General features: G+C 40.3%; 1 protein-coding gene across 4 annotated transcripts in view; it reads right to left on the reverse strand.

Moving 5' to 3' along the window:
• Positions 1–14,956, reverse strand: part of Gpr141 (G protein-coupled receptor 141) — a 61,945-nt gene that overhangs the window by 21,622 nt on the left and 25,367 nt on the right. The window contains exons 1-2 of one of the 4 annotated variants that reach the window (XM_037205916.1): positions 9,819–9,852; positions 4,647–4,848 (exon numbers count right to left, since the gene is read on the reverse strand). The exons of 2 other annotated variants lie outside the window; for them this stretch is intronic. The gene's annotated coding sequence lies outside the window, so the exon portion shown is untranslated. Of the gene's footprint in view, positions 1–4,646; positions 4,849–9,818; positions 9,853–14,956 lie in introns of those variants that run through there. One more of the 4 variants, XM_028855857.2, reaches the window with a different exon arrangement.

The following is a 14,956-nucleotide window of genomic DNA, read 5'->3' on the forward strand; positions in this document are numbered from 1 at the left end:
CCCCCATGCTTTGCCACAACTTCACTTGGACTGTGTGGTCATTGCCCATTTCACCAGACTACCTCAAAAGAAGAAGTGAGATCTGGAAGTGGATTCTATGACTGTCTTTTCAAGAATACATCATAGTGAGTAACCCACAGAATAGGAGCTCTAGAAATGTTGTAGAATCTAACAAAGCAACGTGATTCGATCCCCCATCCTCCTGGAGAGTATAGCCTTTTTTTCCAGGACATCTTTCCATATACGGATGGATTAGGAACTATTGATCTACATTGATATTTCTTACCTTACTTGTTAAAGAATGTCATTTCAAGTGTTTATTGTGTATTAGGCAATACAGATTCTGTAATAAAGCACATCTCTACATACAAATTTTCTTTTTTGTGGTAGGAGAAGAAAGGAAAGCTAGATGACTTAGCAGAATGCCTATGTATATGAAAATACGTTATAGTAATTTACAAAGAAGATTCGTAAGTTGAAAATAAATGGTGATTGTATCAAGTGGAAGAGGGCATAGAAAGATTGTAAGAACTAGAGGATCAAAGAGTTTTTGTCTCCTAGTAACTTCAGAAGCTACACCCATAAAGTCTCATCAACATGACTGCCCAAAAATGAGCTGAATAAGGATGACACCAGTGAACATGCCAGTGGACAGGGAAAGGCCTCAACCTTACACAAAAAATAGGCAACTGAGAAAAGATGGAAATGAGAGAGGTGTATGCATTGAGCAGGTTATATTTAGGAGTATATATGAATATACATATATATATATATATATATATATACATGCAATAACAATTGGTTGGGGGCATGAATCAAAGGAGAGCAGGGAGAGGTAGATAGGGACTTGAACAAAAAAGGGAGGGGCAAAATTATGTAATTATAATCCATATATTATATTAAATGAATACAAATGCTTAACACAGATCTGTAATGGGTGCTGGATTTTGAAGGAAACTTTGAAGTTCTGATTGTGCAGAGGTGGAAATAAAACCCTCCAGGTAATGATGAGGCTCTGAGCAAAGGCTTGGATGCCCCTGTGGGGGATTACCAGTCGCTTGCCTGGGACATCAGAAATGTGAAGAGAGCACAGGTGCTAGCTAAGGAGTCTTACCAAATGCTCAGTGCATATCTGTGTGATTATTTCCTGATTTAGCCTGAAATTATGAGAGATGCAGAGAATTTTGGAATCACAAATGACATTTCCATGCTTTCACCTTTAAAGCTATTTTTTTTTTTTTTTTTTTTTTTTTTGGTAACAGAATGAAAATTAGACAAAAGCCAGGCTACAAGGTCCTATCACTGAATGAATATTCTTTTGGTCAAGTTTAAATAATGTAAGGTTTGGAGAGGTCAGCACCACCTGGGAGGATTTGCCCCGTACTGAACAAAGGCTGAGAGTGGATGGAGAGGAAGGTGTGCGCTTTGAGTACGTCCATCGCAGACAGCGACGATGCCGTGCCAAATACAAACATGAAAAACAAGACCTAATTCTTGAAGACTTTGGAACCGTAAATGCTGCATTAAAAAGACAGCAAAGTCCTGAAACAACAGAACGAAACTGTTACGTAGTTTCCTAACAGGGAAAGGCAATTTTAAAAGTCCTGGGAGAGAGAAGAAAGAGATGTGAAAAAAAGACTCCAAGGGGCAGGAGAGATGGCTCAGTGGTTAGCAGCCTGGATGCTCTTCCAGAGATCCTAGGTTCATTTCCCAGCAACCACACAGCAGCTCAAAACCATCTATAACTCCAGTTCCAAAGCACCTTATACTCTCTTCTGGCTTCTGCAGACACCGGCAACTCAAGTGGTACACACTGGCACACATGTCGGCCTAACACCCATACACAAAAAATAATGTCTTAAATATTTATTTTATTCTATGTGTGTGAGTGTAAGAAAGTATATGACTTCAGGGTTGGCCACCTGGTATTGGATGACCATGGGGGTCTCTTCCCCAGGGAAGATCATTTCCCCATTCAGCATTCCTCAGTTGCCTATAATTCAATGTTCTTTTAATTTTAATTTCCCTGATGGCTAAAGATGCAAAATTTTATTCATATATTTGTTAACTATTTTACTTCTTATTTTGATAATTGTCTGCTCCATTAATTTGTATATTAATGGAGGCCAGCCTGGGCTACAGAATGAGTTCCAGGAAAGGCGCAAAGCTACACAGAGAAACCCTGTCTCGAAAAACCAAAAAAAAAAAAAAAAAAAAAAAAAGAATACTTAAAGAATGCTATTCTTCAACCACAAAGAATGAATTTATTTCATTTTCAAGAAAATGAATGAAAAGTTAATCAAAGTAAACCAGACTTGGAAGACAAAAACTTTCTTTCCTTTGCAAAATCTAGCTTTAAGCACACACCTGCATATACATGCATCCAAATACCATACATACACACATGTACACACATACATACTAATGTGAAAGTGAATGCATACTCTTAGGGCAAAGGAAAGGACCATCAGGAAGCAGGAGGGATGAGAGGGTTAAGTGGGAAGTATATTAGCAAGTACATAAAATCAGGTAAGAACATGTTATAATGAAATCCATCATTTTACAATTATGCTAATAATTATAAATATGCTAATAATAAATAATAAATCTCTCCAATTCATCTTCAAATTAATCCAAAAATTGTAGCATACGTATATTTATAAAATGTGGAAAACTGATGTAGTAAAATACAATAGAAGCAAAGCAAATATTGGAGTTCTTTACTTCATTTTCATAAGATTTCTGTAAATGGTCAGTAAAGAATTACTTATAATTTTTTAATTAAGCAAAATCACTGTGGGGTAGGCACATTTCTCACCATTTACACTGTTATGACTGACAAGCCACATCACCTTTTGCCTGGGTCTTGCCAACAAACTCATGAATTCTTTCTTCTCTGCTGCCTCTCCTGTGGTGTGTCTCAGCTCAGCAACCAGGGTAATACACAAGGGGGAAGTCAGATCACTTCTCCAGTTCTCCAGCAGCCTCTCCCCTTACTCAGAATCATACCACAACTAAGACGTGTTCCACATAGCCCTGGGGGGAGTCCTTCCAACTAGCTATGCCTTTAATCTTACTTACACTTTCTTCCCTCATTAATATATGCCAACTGAACATGACTGCTGACATGCCCCTGCCTCAGGGGCCTTTTTTCGGGACTGATCTCCCAATAGCTGCTGAGCCTGCTTGATTCTTTCATGCTCAGGTCCTTACTCAGAGATTTCTTTCCTACTTTCCTGTTTGAAACGGTGATGCCATCCACACTCTCTCCTTCTCACTATTAGTCTCCAGGGCATGTGTTAGTACTTAACATACTTATTTGCCCGGTCATCCTACAGCTTTCTTCTTTGTGTGTAGGTTGGTAATTTGCTTGTTTGCCTATTTGCCCTATTGCTCACTGCCCAGAAGCTAAAGCACTTGAAGACAAAAAAAAAAAAAAAAAAGCTTTGTTCCCATTTTTAACCTCTAGAGTTTACATGGGGGCTTTGTGAATATTATCTTCTTGATAAATAAATGCTTAATGAATAAAACTGGGCATCCTATACATTCTAGGGATGCACAAAACCACCACGTAATCAATAAAAGATGCTTCGTATGTGGCTTACAAACCATGAGTAGGAAAAATAATCAATCAAAGCAGAAAGGACTAAAGCAAACAGAAAATCAGCAAAAAAAAAAAAATCATTTAAAAAAAAAGGTAGCTAAGTATGGGGACATGCCCATAATCCCAGCACTTGAGAAACTGACCCTGTAGCTGTTTGGAATCATCCTGGCTACATCATGAGATTCTATTTCAAAACACAACCAAAAAATTAACAAGCTGAATATCCTAATAGGTATAAGTGATATGTAATTTGTTGTTTGTTTTTTGTTTTTCAAGAGAAAGTATTCCTAGAATTGTGTAGTGTAGAAAAAAACCTGAACTTTAAATGAGTAAATTGTATACTTGGTGAATCTTCTCATAAAGCCACTACAAAAAAAAAAAAAATAGAGGTCCAGAACACCAGGAGAACACAGCCCACACAATCAACAATCAACTAAGGAGGGCTCATAGGGGTTTCTAGAGACTGACATGGCAATCACAGAGCCTGTGTAAGTCTGATTAGGTCCTCTGGTTGTGAGCTTGGTGTTCTTGTGGGACTCCCAGCAGTGGGAATGGGGTTGTCTCTGACCCTGTTGCCTGCTCTTGGGACCCTTTTCCTTCTACTGGATTGCCTCTCACAGTCCTGATAGGAGGGTTTGTCTTACTGTAACATATTATGCTGTGTTCTGTCTATACCACTTAGAGGCCTGCTGTTTTCTGAAGGGAAATAAGGAGAAGTAGATCTGGAGGAGTGGAACTGAGAGGAGTGGAGGGAAAGGAAGCTGCGGTCTGGATATATTGTGTGGGAGAAGAATTTTTAAAAAATCAAGGGAGATTGTGCCTAACTTGAGCCATGCTTAACATAGAAAGGCCTGGGGTCCACCTCCGCATGGAGTCCCCAAAGCAGACTCACACAGAGATGCAGTGGAGCTGGTTGGTGACTGCTGGTGAGGCAGACCAGGGATGACTCATAGCTGCTCCCACTGAAGCTTTCAGTGGCTGTGAAGTCAGTATCAGAAAGCCCTGATTACTTATCCCAGTCCTTTTGGGTCTTATCTCTTACTCTCTTTGCTCCTGGTTCCTCACTGGTTCTCCTCTCCTGTTGTGTCTTTGCATTGGCGTCTTGACCTTTCAACTCCAAGGATTCAGCCAGCCCCGAGCAGCTGTTTTCTGTGTAGTGCTTCTCATTCCATCTTCTCTTCTCCCCTGTCTTTCTCCGCTCAGCCTTGCCCTACTGCAGCTCTGGGGCATGAGGAACACAGGTACTACAGACCAAAGACAAAGCACAGAGCCACGGTGTTTGGCAAAACTGGAGATGCTTGTGTTGAAAGAACCTATTAAACTGCTCTGAGACCCACAAAGGACTCGCAGAAGAGAGCTGGCCACTCATGGGCTAATCTCAGATTTCTGTTCCAGAGGCAGAATCCCCATGGTGGTGGGAGTGGCCGGCCTTACGCCCACTCAACCTCTATGACAGGAGTGACAAGCAAGGGTGGTTCTGGAGCCCAGACAGAAGACACAGAAAGGGATTCTGAGAAGGAGTCCTGCCCTTTTGTCCAGCCCAAGAATCACATCCAGATTCCAATATTTGTTGGAAAGAAATGAGACTGGTCACTTTAATCTCTCTTGAAAAATCAGCGGCTATGTATCGAAAGTGTATCAGGGAAACTCTGGAATGACAGATAGCACATACAGAGCACCTTAACCTACCTAAAAAACAAACAAAAACCCCAACGCTATCTAAAAATACCAGGAGCAGATGAACCACAGCAACAAGAGATCAAGCTAGAAAAAAAAAATCCATTTGAGGAAATCACACACAGGAGTAGCATCTATAAAAGCCCCATTTCCCACACACTGTTTTTATATTTTCATTCCCTGGTGGTCATTTTACGCTGCATCCTGAAGATAATCACCTGGCTCTTCAAAATCAATGGCTATAAAAAAGAAATCTCCTCTTGAACAGCTTCCAGTGAAATGAAACCTGGAGCCTCCATAACCAAAAAAAAAAAAAAAAAAAAAAAAAAAAAAAAAAAAAAAATCCAGTGCAACACAAACAAACACACACAACAACAACAAAAACAGCAGAAAGATGTGAAAAGGGAATGGACTTGGTGGAGGCTGGAAAGGATGCACTGGGTGGAAGAGGAGTGTAAATGATGGTAGGGAGATGAAGGTAACCAGAACTGATGACATACATATATGAAATTATCAAACAATGAATTAATTTAAAAAAATTCCATTTCAGCTAGAGAAAGCAATTCTGGTTCAAACTATTACCTCTGTCTCTTGAGGGGTTAAAGGTGCTACCCTTTTTTTGTTTTGTTTTTTTAAAACCAGCGTGAAGACACCTTCTGGCTACCCAGAAGGGAACTGAAAGTGAGGCAAAGCTCCCGAGTTTGAAAGCCACAGGCTTTGTGCTGCACAGGGCAGGAGCCACACTGGTCTTGCCTGCTTCTCCACAATAAGGAACAAGAGTCGGGTTCTTCCCATTCCCTGGGAGAGCTCTGCACAGAGATTCAGGTCTCATTATTGGGATGCCTTGTGAATTCTGATCCTCACAGGTGCTCCCTTTTGCTTCAAAGAAATCTCCTATTGTGATTCCCTTTCAAAAAATCAGCCTGTGAAGTGCTGTGCCCAGAATCCCTGAGTGGACAGAGCTGCCTCGCCTTCTTGGCTGAGTCTTTGAACCCTACATACAGAGTAACAAAATGTGAGACAAACATGCCTATGTAAACAGTTAAGGGAGATGAGGCCAGACCTACATGACTTGACCCAGTCATCCTCCTTTCTCTATGCCTTTATTTCCCAAGGTTTCAATCTCAGTCTATTAAAGTAAATAATAATAATAATAATAATAATAATAATAATAATAATAATAATAATAAATGGAAAATTAAAAAAGAAAAAAAAAAACAACCATGACTTTAATCGCGTGCCATTCTGTGTGGTGCAATCTCTTGTTATCGTCTCCTTCCCTCCTCAGACATGATTCATCCCTTTATTCAGTGTCCATGCCATGACACTACTCTCCCTTGCTCACTGAGAGGTCACTAGTAATCAGATCCACTGTTGCAGTGTCTTGCTGTTTTTGTTCTCATAGCCTTTATTTTAACTTAGTAACAGCCACAAAACTCTAGCTGACAACCACATAAGCCAAAGAGAAGATGTAATGTGTTCCCTTGATTAAAAAGATGACAATTATTGACCTAAAGATAGGAAAGATATTGTAGAAAGTTGCTAAAAAGAAAAAAAATCACTGGTGAGAAAACATTTTGCGTCTAAAACTGTGAATAAGGAAGAAGTATGCTAATTTTGCTCCCATATTCCAAATGCAGAAGTTATAGCCCAGAGCATGATAAATGCCAGGCTTAGAAGGAAGAGTTGTGAAGCCAGAGCATCTGGCACTGCCTGCAGATTCAGCCATGCAGTGGGGTCTTCAAGGATGAGATGGGCTGGTGCAGTCAGCAACGCCGGTAACTTGAAGCACCAAGACATCATAAAGCAAGAAGCAGAAACCAGTAAAGAAGGCTGCTTCCCTGTGCTCATTGCATGTGCCTTGTTCTAAACCCAGTTCCCCTACAGCATCACAGTAGACTTCCTTCCATTCTCCACCACTGCGCAATGTGTGTTACTATCTACCTGCTTGTCTGCTCGGATGTCAGTTTTACTTCACTGACAGAACTTCATTTCTTTTTCTTTTCTCAATGTTTCTGCCTTTTTATCTTATTGTGAGAAAAGCAACTAAAAGAAACAGGATAACTTCATTCAGCCGGAGTCTTAAAGGTTTCAGCACATTTCTCAGTATCTTTTATGCACCTCTGTTAGTTATGACCTACTATACTTCCATTTTCAAGCCATGATTTTCAACAGCAATGTATCAAAGGTGCTGAGCCTTGAAGTGTCCACTTTCAAATGATGGCACAGCATCTCACAGGGTAGCTGCCTCCAGAGTTGTTGAGCCAAGTGCTCAAGGGTGTCACATTTCTAACAGTCATCATAAATAATGATGACAAATGTTTTGTGCATTAAGTTTTGTTCACATTTTACATCATTTCTAGGTGATGTATAGGAAGGGAATTAGCTATATAATGGGGAAATATTTATGAATATGGATTTATAGTACCAAACTGATTCACTTTGAAACATGCCAAATATTACTTAAGGTCAAAAGTTTATTCTTACTTTTCTAATGTAAGCCTTTCCTGGTGAGTCAACTTTAAGTTACTTTATATCCAGATATCTTCAGTAAACTAACAATCTTTACTTGCTGCTCTTATGGGCATATTTCTGAAATACACAAAATGAAGCTGTGAGAGAAATGTTATCACCCTATGAGCCATACACAAACCTTCTGTACTCTGTGAGCTAATCCCCCTGTAGGAGAGAGCTCCCCAGAAGTGGTGCAAGGCCCTTTCTCTCCCCCTTCCCACCCAAGCAGAGCCCTGGAAAAGTCACTGATTTCCATCTTGATAAAAATATAATCTGCCAAGTAGTTCAGCTGCCACCCCAGCCTCAAAGCCAGAGAGTGTCAACGGTAGCAAGAGACAGCAGAGATATAGCCCTTCTTGGAATATGTGAACATGTCGGTTTTCCTGGATGGCTCAAACGGATTAAGATGGCATTTTAGCTTTTGCTTTACAGTATTCATTCTATGTTCTGCCAATAAAGCTTGTGTTTCAAAATAAAACAAGACATCCAGAGGCTGTTTATTAAGGGAACAATGGCATTTCATTTGGAGAATGAATTAACATCTATGGTTGGAAAGTGCCATAATTCCAAAGTGAACTTGATCTGCCGGCTAAGCCACAAGACCAGGGCCTTCCTCAAATCAGTGACCCACAAAATATCTGTCATGTCTGTGAACCACACCCACATTCTACCTTCAGTCCCAGGTATTTCTGGGTCCTTCTTTCTCACCAATACTGAGCATGTTTGCTATGATTGCTGATATGTAGGGTTCTAGGCTATGAGTCCCTCCCCAATCCTGGCACTAGATAAAGATTTTATATACATTACTTATAATACTCCCAAAGATTCTAGGTCACTCATATACTAGAATTTGTCACCCAAATGTTGGAAGAAGAGATACAAGGTCATGGAAACTAACAGGTCTCCCTCACTCCCTTAGCTAACTAGCAACACTGATTGGGTCTCAGCACCATCACGGGGACAGCATCACAGGCATCCACTGCACCACCATGCTCTCCTGAGCTGAAAACTCTAGAGAACCAGTCCCTGGCTTCCCACAGCACTGCTTACATCTCTGTGACCAGTTATTAGGAGGGCAATTCATTTGCATACTAGCAGAAGACCTAGAGAAATCATTTCAATGGGCTCACTCAATGTTCTCTAGGACCAATAAATGCTGGGAAAAAATTCATCAGGTTGCAATGCCAAAGAAACACATGCATTCAAAACTTAATTACCAAAATCAATTTGTCCCTGAAAGAATCCTGAGCTCTTCTAAAATTTCTTTTAATTCTTTTGAACCCCATGTCTTTCTTATACCTTTGAAATGGAAAATCATGCTAAGAATTTCTTAGGGAGGGGCCTGTTCACATTTTCTTCCCCAGATGACTGTGCCCAAGACAGCATATTTCTAGCCATCAAGGAGCCCCTGGGTTGGCATCTGTAAGTGCTTTCTGTCTGGTGTCCAGCAATCCCCAGAAGCATGGACAGCTGTATCTGTCTTATGAAAGTGTCAGACTTGAGTCATACCATACCTTCCTCTGACTACTTTCTACCTAGATCCAGGTTCATCTCCCACCTCCTTCTGCCACCCAAGCCTCCCTGAAGCCCACCCAACTCCCTTCACTCCACACTCCCTTCTCATGCCACACAGCTCTAGCAGTAGTTGGACATACCTCACTGAACAATGACCCCCGCAGGAGCAGCCTGCCCTAACTAAGATACTTAATCTAGCCTGGCTCTGCCGCTCTTTAGAGGTGTGACTTCTGTGCCTCTTGCTGCATTCCATCCTTCCCTCATCTTTGACTTAGACCTAAACCAGCTTCCACAAAATTTGAACTCCACCTTTCACTCTTATTCCCAAGCCTCTTCTTTCTAAAATTTTATTCCTTATCTCACTCACATGTGACAGAAAAACTTCCCACAAATGTCTTCTGAAAAAGGGAAGTTGGGTGGTGTCTTAGTTTCTGTTTCTATTGCTGTGAAGAGACACCATGACCGCAGCAACTCTGATAAAGGAAAACATTTAATTGGAGTGGCTTACAGTTCAGAGGTTCAGTCCATTATCGTCATGGCAGGAAGCATGGTGGTGTGCGCAGGCTGACATGGTGCTGGAGAAGGAGCTAAAGGTTCTATATCTTGAGCCACAGGCAACAGAAAGTTGTTTACCACACTGAGCATAGCTAGAGCAAAGGAGACTTCAAAGCCTACCCCCACAGTCACCTACTTCCTCCAACAGGGCCCCACCTACTCCAACAAAGCCACACCTCCTAATAGTGGCACTCCAGTTGGGGGCCATTCTCTTTCGAACCATCACAGGTGGCAAACAAGCTCCATGTCCCATCTAATCTTCAGGTCCTTTATCGGGTTTGCTTCCAACTACCCTGTGCTACATACTCTCAACACAGCTGAGATGACCTCTGAATTCTCTAAGATTTGACATTTAGTCCCTTCTTTGAACACTGACTCATGATTCACAGATGCTGCAGCAAAGGATGATTGTTGATAGTTTGAAGAAGGAAACCTAGCTTCTGGGAAGTTTTTGGCCATCTCTACAAGAAGCTGAAACCTATTTTGCTATTGTGAAACAGGGTGAGATATCTGTTAGAGAAGTGAGAATGGTTAGAAGAAAAGTACTGACTATCAGTGCACTGAGAAGAAAGACAAGACACAGCCATCCAAAGCTCAACTGAGATTTTCCTTGGAAAATTTGTGTATAGAAAATGCATTGCTAAGTGAAAGACTTGTATGACAAAAAAAAAATGTCAATGATTTGAAGATAGAAATTGAAGAAGATATCAGAAGATGAAAAGATCTCCCACACTCACGGGTTACTAGGATTAATGTAGTAAAACTGGCCATCATACCAAAACCAATCTAAAGATCTAATGCTGTGGAATGTCTTTTTGTATGCTGTGAATATGTGTTGCTCCCATTGGCTAATAAATAAAGCTGCATTGGCCTATGGTAGGGCAGGGTGGAGCCAGGTGAGAGAATCCAAGAGAAATAGTGAGAGAAGAAAGGAGAGTGGGGTGGGGGAGACACTAAACCTCCATCCAAGGAGCAACATGTAATGGGATGCAGGTAAAGCCACAGAACATATGGCGATACACAGATTAATAGTTATGGGCTGAGTTAAGTTATAAGAGCTAGCTAGCAAGAAGCCTGAGCCATAGGCCATATAATTTGCAGCTAATATTAAGCCTCTGAGTGATTATTTTATAAGTGCTATTTTATCAGGGCTGGGTGGGACCAGAGAAACTTACAGCTATAATTCAAGGCAATCTGCATCAGAATTCCAACACAATTCTTTTCAGATATTGAAAAGACAATTTTCAACTTCATATAGAAAAGCAAACAACTTATGACAGCTAAAACAATCCTGAACAATAATAGAACATCCAAAGGTATCACCATCCCTGATTTCAAGCTGTACTACAGAGCTATAGTAATAAAAATCACATGGTATTGGCATAAAAACAAACATGTTGATCAATGGAATTGAAGTGAAAACCCTAACATAAATCCAAAGACCTATGGACACCTATTTTTTTTTTAAATAAAGAAGCCAGAATTGCGCAATGGAAAAAAGAAGCACCTTCAACAAATGGTGCTGGTCCAACTGGCTCTCAGTATGTAGAAGAATGCAAATCGATCCATATCTATCACCCTACACAAAACTCAAGTGCAAGTGGATCAAAGACCTCAATATAAAACCAGACAGACTGAATATGACAGAAGTGAAAGTAGGGAATAGCCTGAATGCATTGGCACAGGGGACAACTTCCTGAACAGAACACCAAAGCACAGGCACTAAGACCAACAGTTAATAAATGGAATTAATAAACCTCATGAAACTGAAAAGCTTCTCTTGGTATCCTTTTCCTCCTACTGGGTTACCTTACTCAGCCTTGGAGAAGAGCGGTGAGCAGCGGGTGCTGGGAAGCGTGGAGAAAGGGGAGACTGTGGTCAGGATATATTGTATGAGAAAAAAATAAATAAAAATTAAACAATAAAGTAAGATGCATTGCTGGATTAGCGGCTAACAAGATGACTAGTCCTGAGTTACATGTTGACAGAGACCTAGGTTTTACACTTCTGTTTTGTTCCATTTCTTAGTCCACACTGGTTGCCTCCTTAAACTCAATACAACTATTCTGTGATTGCACCAGTTGCCAAGCAACCAATAACCCCTGTCCTACTTCTGATTCTGGGACACCTGAACTACCCAGATCTCTGTGGACATTTCAGAAAAACAAACTAACTATACTTTGTATCACAGTCTTTTCAGATTACAGAAGAAAATCAAGATCTGTACATAACAAGAAATCTATTCTTTGTACCTCTGAACATCCCCTCCCAACAAACTGGCAGAGAGTTGGTCCCTGAATTTGTTTTAAATAGGCTGCTTAGTAACCAGTGTTATCATCAGCCAATGAAACTTTTAAATACATTTTTCTTTAAAACTGTCTTATCTTGAATTGCTGTTCACCTTCTTCATATCACTATGTTTAACTGTAAATGTTTTTGTTTCAAATATTGATGGACTATTTTTCTTACTAGATTAGAATCTCCATGATTGCAGCCACCATGACCATTTAGCTAACATGAAGCTGGGTACCGAGAAAATGTTACATAGTTTGTGGGCAAATTTGCTTCATGTAAGGTGTCTTTTGTGTTCTCCTTCACTACTTCTATGCTTCTGAATAATGGAAACTTTCCATATAACTTATTTACTTCAGCCCAGAGAAGGAGAAATGTTTTGCCAGATGTTGAGACCAGAATATCCATTTCCTACTCTATTTGTTATAAATTCTCTTTCTGAACAATATGAAACTTGTATTTAATTTAAAATGTACCTGTTTACTTAAGAGATGTATAAAGATTACTGTGCTGGTTAGTATTGTCAACCTGACAAGATCTAGAGTCACCTAGGAGACAAGTCCTCTGGATGTGTCTGGGGAGACTGTCTAGATGAGGACAATTGAGATGGGGAGACCCACCTTGACTTTGGATGGCACCATGCCATGGTTTGGGGTTCCACATGAAATTAGAAGAAGAAAGCATCTCCTTTTTTGTCTTCTTCCCTTCTTACCTCTGTCAGGTAGTTTGTCCCAGTCCCAGTTAAAATAATTAATTGCATGGTAATAAGGACTTGAGGTAAAATGCAGCCAAATTCCTCAAGCAGTTCAATGAAGTAGACAGATGACATGGGGGGAGTGGGGGTAGAAGAAGACGGTGCCATTAAGGCATAGGTGGGAAAAAAAAGCCGAATGGGGGGAGAGCAATACAACAGAGACTGGGCTTAAATAGAACCAAGGGGCAGATAGAGGGGTGAGAAGAAGACGGTGGAGGGAAGAAGTGTCAGGTCACGGAACAGAATTAGCCACAAAGGACAAAGGCCAGCCCTGAAATTGTTGCTAATGGCCAGGTGTTCTTCTCTGTTATCACCTGAAAAGCATCAGGCAGCAAATTCACAATCTCTGTAGACTCTGACAGCTAGCTCTAGTTTTTCAGAGATGTCCTCAACGGCCCTAACTGCCAGTAAGAAGTATATTCAGTTCTCTTTTTAGTTCAGTTTTGGGCTATGTGCTTTGGAATAAAAGAAAAGAGATTTCTCTTCAGTGCATTTGACACCAGCTTCTCCTTCTTCTCTCAATGCCTCATCTATGTCTTCTAGTCTTTAACCCTTCTATTACACATATCAGAAATTAGGTGCATTTGAACCTTAATTCAAATACTCATAAAGAACAAGGCTATCTGACATTAGGTTTGGAAATAGCCTTTTTTTAAAAAGTAATAACTGTGTTGGAAAATTGAAACTCCCTGGCTAGGAAGCCTCTTGTGTATCTTATGGGGAACCTTATATAGAGCTGATCCCTACTCAGTGCTCACAGTGCCCTTGGGTCCCCACAGCAGGATATAAATCAGTTGTTCTCAACCTGTGGATCATGACCCCAGAGACCATTGGAAAACACAGATATTTACATTACAATTTATAACATTACAATTCATTACAGTTATGAAGCAGCATCAAATATAATTTTATGGTTGAGGATACCACAACATGAGGAACTGTATTAAAGGGTCGCAGCATTAGAAAGATTGAGAACCATTAGTGCAAATGAAAATCCTCTGCTCAGGAAGTAAAGACAAAACATTTGAATTGAAAACTTAGTTGAACATGCAGCCATGCTCTGTCTTCTATTAGAACAAAACAGAAATATGCATATACATCAAAACTTTACTTTGAAATAGAAATTTCTGAGAAGGAACAACATAAACTAAAGATACTTTGCAATGCACTGGTTCCCTGAGCAAACAGGGAACACCAAAGAATAAAGAAGTTACCACTTTCAGTCAATAATAAATGATACTCTTGTTCACACATTTTTTTAGCATCTCTGTAGGGAGAAATGAACCTGAATGAAATGGAGAAATGGGAATGATTTTTGCCTTCAGAGGCCTATATCTTCTACCAAAGTCCTGGGAGTTACTTAGTCATCTAATCTCTCTATTTCTCTTGTTGTCTAACAAGGTTTATTCTTTTCTGTGTCCTGTATGTCTAAACAATTTATCACCCAGGGCTGAAAACATTCCTAACTAGCTCTCCATGCTCAGTGTCTTTGGATCTCATCCAGGAATGCTCCATTATTCCTTCCAGTCAGTAACTATCCTAGCTAACAACATCACCACATTTATACTACCACATCATTTCAAGTTTTGACTAGAGTTACTAACTACCATCTCTCTCCACAATATAGATACCCAGGGCAGGGAATGTAATTCTATTCTGTTGCCATCACAGTTCTTAGTGAGTCTGCTGTCTACTTGTTTCACTGGAGGAATGACAGGGGTGAACAGTCATCTTATATCTATCTCTGGACTTCATTTCTGCCTCCTCAAATCCTGCTTCCATTTCAAGATGCATGCCATTTGAAGAACATGACTCCGTGTCTCAGCTCGCTGGGTGGGTTATGAACATGTTCTAAGCTAAGCTCAACAGTGTGTTCACTCCCACCTCATTCTTAATCATCAGCTCATCATGGACATACAACCTAAAATGAGAAATCAGAAAGAATTTCACGGTTCCTTCTCGGAATTCTGGACAATGGCAAGCTCTCCTGTTTTAAATAGTGGAATGTGTTTGTTCAAGGTCAAGTGATGCTGCAGTCATACTAC

Source organism: Peromyscus leucopus, chromosome 5 (genome assembly GCF_004664715.2).
Source record: "Peromyscus leucopus breed LL Stock chromosome 5, UCI_PerLeu_2.1, whole genome shotgun sequence".
Classification (NCBI taxonomy): Eukaryota; Metazoa; Chordata; class Mammalia; order Rodentia; family Cricetidae; genus Peromyscus; species Peromyscus leucopus.